Source organism: Sinocyclocheilus anshuiensis, unplaced genomic scaffold (genome assembly GCF_001515605.1).
Source record: "Sinocyclocheilus anshuiensis isolate Anshui unplaced genomic scaffold, SAMN03320099.WGS_v1.1 scaffold1709, whole genome shotgun sequence".
NCBI lineage: Eukaryota > Metazoa > Chordata > Actinopteri > Cypriniformes > Cyprinidae > Sinocyclocheilus > Sinocyclocheilus anshuiensis.
The window spans coordinates 793,189-798,917 of NW_015541051.1; the positions used below are offsets into that span (position 1 = coordinate 793,189).

General features: G+C 49.1%; 1 protein-coding gene across 2 annotated transcripts in view; it reads right to left on the reverse strand.

The window, feature by feature from the left end:
• The window catches only part of LOC107690616 (integrin beta-like protein 1), a 50,194-nt gene that overhangs the window by 10,594 nt on the left and 33,871 nt on the right, over nucleotides 1–5,729 (reverse strand). The gene's annotated exons all lie outside the window — the stretch shown is intronic.

The window sequence follows — 5,729 nt, forward strand, 5'->3', positions numbered from 1 at the left end:
AAATATTGCCAATTCGAGAGAGAGAGAGAGAGAGAGAGAGAGATGAAAGTTGCGTGTGTGCGTGTCTGTGCGTTTCTCTTTTTAGAGTGAGTTTACTTCAAAAACAGCGATTTTATCCTCTCGTTGCTGGAAAATATAACGTAGCGATTCAGTAATTAAACTGTTATTAATAAAAGTCATGGGGCAGCGTTGACAAGTTTCTTTGCTCCTGGATGTGTGAGCGGTGCGATATCTGATGTGTGTGTGTGTGTGTGTATGTGTATGTGTGTGTCAGTAAGCAGCGCATTAATATAGAATGGTAATTAAAGGCTCTAATGCACACCAGCACACCAGTATAGGTGTGTGTATTGTAGGAGCTAGACGACGTATGATGACGTGTGACGGCATAGTAGTGGTGTCCCAATTCTTAGGGGAATATTTCCCCCCTACCCCTTGACACTCTGTTTCAAAGGACAAGGGGAAGGGGTAGGCGGAGGGGATTGGGCCTAAGTACACTATATAAAAAAACTCCACACACAAGATACAGATTAGTAATATATTAGGGCTGTCAAGCAATTAAAATTTTTATTCTGATTAATTACATGAAAGTGCCATTCCTGCATATGGCTGAAGTAGTTGTGGCAGAAGTGTGGAGAAGAAATTGAAAGCAATAATCATCTTGACCTAGGAGTGAAAGTCGTAGCAACAGATCTATGTGGCCTCAGGGAAATTGTTGTCTGGACAAGCACTCATGATGCAGTCGTATACATACAAAGAAACAGACATGCTCAGGTATAACCTGAAAACCCCAGCAGGAGAGCTTGAAAATCATATTGTATAGTATAGCTTTCTAGTCAATGGTGGAATGACTAGAATCTGTAAAGTCTGTTCCCTTTCAGTCGGTCACTCTCGATGTCACATCGGTAATGACCGATGAATTGGGATCTCGCTTAGAGAGACCAATCTACTTTGAGTGTAAACTAAACGAGCCAATGCACATTGGCATGGGAGGATTGCATCCAGCTGCCGCTGATCGCAGCGCGAGTATAACTAGGCAGCAGGTGCAACGCATACTCAGCTTTTCGCTTCGGAGCCGAGCGGTTCTGCTCCTGACTTCTCTGCTACAGAGTGAAGACTCAACGAGTTTCAGCGCGCTCTTGGGAAGCTCTGGTGTTGGCGGTACGGCACTTCAGCTGCGGTGGTTCTTCCCATGTCGAGTAGGTTGCACACATCAGGCTGCACTATCCTCTGTTTGTGTTGCAGGCGGCCATCTCCCCTTTGTGCTTCAGCACACTAAAAGAGCATTCACGGGTAGACGTCTTTTTAAATATGCATCTTTTTAAAGATGCCCTTCCACCCGTGCGTTTCTGGATGCGGTCATTACCTGGCGCCGGATGATGGTCACGATCGTCGACTCGTCCACAAACGCTGCCTCAGCGTGCTTAACGCCCAGACACGTGAGGCAGCGTTTGTGGACAAGTCATGCTCTCATTGCGGGAAAATGACCGTCACGGAGTTGCGAACCAGACTCCGTTTCCTGCAAAGGGGCAGGGTTCCCATGCCTCTGCCTAGATCTAGTGTTCCCCCTGGCAAAAACCGGGGGGCACTACTTCTGGCAGTAGCCGGACTGGTCTTGCGGTGACGGTGAGGAATTCCCCTCCGAGGAACCAACCTCCGAGGGCTCCTCCTTCCACTTCGCAGCCAGTGGAGCTGCCCAGGGAACAGGCTGGACCCTCCCGTGGGGTACCACTTGTATCCTTCGGCACTCCCCCCGACGATCAGATGTCGATCACTGCATCAGAGGGTGAGCCAGATCTTTCTGCAGATGATGATCTGGCAGCGCTGCTGCCTTCTGGGCGACCAGCAATACATGATACGGATCCGGAAATCGTGGCTGTGCTTGCCCGGGCCACTGAGAGGGTTGGGCTTGAGTGGAAGCCTCCACCGCATCCGGAACCCTCGAGGCTGGATGATTGGTTTTTTGGGGCGGCTCGTGCTGGTTCTCAGGGCCCCACCCCAGTGCCTTTCTTCCCGGAAGTGCATGATGAGCTCACTGGGTCGTGGACGGCACCTTTCACTGCCAGAAACCGCCCAAGTGGCTCATCCTCTCTCACCACCCTCGACGGTGGGGTAGCGCGGGGGTATACGGAAGTCCCTCCGGTGGAGCGGTTGGTTGCTTTGCTGTTGTGTCCAAATACCGCTGCCACCTGGCGGGGCAAGCCGTCACTCCCCTCCCGGGACTGTAGGTACTCGTCAGCCCTGACCGGCAGTGCTTATGCGACCTGCGGGGAAGCTACCTCAGCCCTACACGCCATGGCGTTGTTGCAGGTTCATCAGGCCAAGGCACTGAAGGACCTGCACGTGGGTGGGCATGACTCAGAAGTTCTTAAAGAGCTCTGCACCTCTACTGACCTCGCGCAACGGGCGACAAAGGTCACTGCGTGGTCTCTGGGCAGTGCGATGTCCACTATGGTGGTCCAGGAACGCCATCACTGGCTGTGTCTGGCTGACATGAGGGACAAGACTCGGTTCTTAAATGCCCCCGTGTCCCAGACCAGCCTCTTCGGCGACACAGTGGAGAACTTTGCCCAGCAGTTCTCCGCCGCACAGAAGCAGACCGAGGCCATTAAACACATCCTGCCCCGGTGTGCAGCTGCTGCCTCCACCCGGCCGCCTCCACTGCGACCGTTGTGTACATCAACTGACAAGGTGGTCTACGCCATCGCATGTTGCAACTCACCTGCCACCTCCTCCTCTGACACCATCACTTCGGCGAGAGCACCGTCTACGAGACACGCTTACACTTTGAAGTGGAACCTGTTCATTGACTGGTGCTCTTCTCACCGAGAAGACCCAAAAGATGCCCAGTCAGAGTTGTGCTGTCCTTCTTGCAGCAAGGGTTGGAGCGAAGGCTGTCTCCCTCCACCCTTAAAGTCTATGTGGCTGCGATTGCTGCCAACCATGACCCCGTGGAAGGGAAGTCGGTAGGGAAGCATGACCTGGTCATCAGGTTCCTCAGGGTAGCGAGAAGGTTGAATCCTCCCCGGCCCCCCTCTATACCCTCTTGGGACCTGTCTCTAGTGCTCGAAGCAATACAGCAGGCCCCATTTGAGCCTTTGCAGTCAGTTGAGCTGAAGTTTCTATAAATGAAGACTCTGCTCCTGCTTGCACTGGCCTCCATCAAGAGGGTAGGGGACCTGCACGCATTCTCGGTCGACGAATCGTGCCTAGAGTTTGGATCGGCTGACTCCCAGATAATCCTGAGACCCCGGCCTGGCTATGTGCCCAAGGTTCCCACCACACCCTTCAGGGATCAGGTGGTGAGCCTGCAAGCGCTACCCCCGGAGGAGACAAACCCAGCCCTAGCTTTGCTTTGCCCCGTCCGAGCCTTGAGATGGTATGTAGACCGGATGCAAAGCTTCAGGACCTCAGATCAGCTCGTTGTCTATTACGGAGGACGGGAGAAGGGGAATGCCGTCTCCAAGCAGAGGATGGCCCACTGGATAGTGGATGCCATCACCCTGGCTTATCAGCCACAGGGTGTGCCCTGCCCGCTCAGGGTGCGAGCGCACTCTAATAGAAGTGTTGCTTCCTCCTGGGCGCTGGCTCGTGGTGCCTCGTGGAGCCGGTATCCTCCTGTGTTCTCACCTCAAATGGGTAGAAGCACTGAGAGGCCCCGGTTTAGTGTTGGCTTGCTAAAACCGCTCCAGAGAGTCCGTATTGTAGACCCTGTCGAGCTCCTCCATCCCCTCGGCAGCCAGATGTGGCGGAACGTCCATGCCAGGCCCTTACTCCATGAATCCGTGAGAACCAGTAGAGGGCTGGGTTCCATATGTAGAGACCTAAGTGGATCCCATATGTGTAAATTCCACTGTATAGCCTCAGAGCCCGTGTTTCCCCGGCAGACTTTCTGCCATTTTCCAAGAGAGTTAAAATCACCTCTAATCTTCCATATGCACCTAAACGGTTGTTCATACGTGTAAGTACTTCCGAAACCTCCTTCGGGAAGGATGGGGCTTCCGCAAAGTTCCTGTTCCAAGTGGAATGGGTACGTTTTCCCAGTGTTATCCAATCTCACTGAGTGGGTAGTGCTACAACAACAGTGACTGGCCTTCTTTTTGCAAGCCCCGGCCTACGCTGAAAAGGAGGCGCAGGAGGCTCGCACAGGACACTGGAAGGGGCAGCATCCATGGCGTTTTGGTAGGGATCCCAATTCTTCGGTCATTACTGACATGACGTCGAGAGTGACCGAATGAAAGGGAATGTCTCGGTTACGTATGTAACCCTCGTTCCCTGAAGGAGGGCACAGAGCCGCCCTTCAGCGAAAACCTGAGTATGCGTTGCACCTGCTGCCTAGTTATACTCGTGCTGCGATCAGCGGCAGCTGGATGCAATCATCGCATGCCAATGTGCATTGGCTCATTTAGTTTACGCTCGAAGTGGATTGGTCTCTCTAAGCAAGATCCCAATTTGTCGGTCATTACCGACGTGACATCTCCGTTCCCTCCTTCAGGGAATGAGGGCTACATACGTAACCGAGACGTTTCTATGTCAACAAATTCTAGGAATACACAAGTGCCAATTATTTTCAGTGCCAATATTCCTGTGGTGTCTTCATCTCAAAGTACAGTACATACTGTGGTCTACATGATTCAAGCTGCTATTCAAGGGCAAATAGCCGTAAAAAATGTCAATTAAAATTATATGACTAAAGTGGTGTGGATTTGGCCTCGGCAAAAACTTTGCCAAGTCAACTGTCTGTGCTTAGATTCTTCAAACAATAGTGCAAACTTTAGAGAAGTAGGATCAACTTCAAAGGAAGATCAAAATATTAATTAATCATTTTGGCAGGCTTGTATAAGAGGTATTTTCTCCAAGGTGTGCCTCTTCATTTAAATGAGAAAATAATTAACAGAACAGATATAAAGCAAAACAAATATTCTGAAATATGAGATCGAATAATATATAATTCAAAATTATTACAAAAGTTACAATGTCCAAGAGCAACACCAGGGGATAAAGTTTCAGAGATAGATTTGCCATCCTTCAGCTCATCGTTTTCTCATAGAGGTCCTAAAGTGTGCAAAATACATGCGACAAGTCATGTGAGAGGAGGCAGTGCCTCCATAGTACTATGATTGGCTGATTACACTGTCAGTGTTCACCTGTGATGTATGCAACTGTTTTGCGAATTGGCCTGAATAGGTAAAACTGATGGAAGTTTGAGGATGGTTAACAACACACCCTCACATCTAAATTCTAATATACACTTATGACTTGTGAGTGAGCAGTTTTTTGACAAATACTTGTCTCTGTTAAATAAAAAGTGCACATCTTTGCCTGTATGGAAACAATGTGTATGATTTGAGAGCGGCCATGAACTAAGGCAGGGTAGATGCTGATTCTCTATTAATTACCTACTTGCCCTTGGCAAAACCGTATATATTACATGATTAGTTCTCTAGTGTTTATTATCAATATCCCTAAAGTCATATTGTAAAAGTGTATTTTACATTCAATCATAATACATAAAAATACAGACCTAATACACCAGTGTTCTCAGTTGACTGAATGATGTGTTGTACAGTTAGCTTGAGTCTCTGTGTATTAATATTTAAACCCACAAGCTTGTACATGATCATTATAAAAAAAAAATAATAATAAAATAAACTCCAAGAAGTAAGAGCTTTCCTGGAAATATTCCTTATGTATTGTAAAAATAAACAGTTTAGACCCACCACACATATATA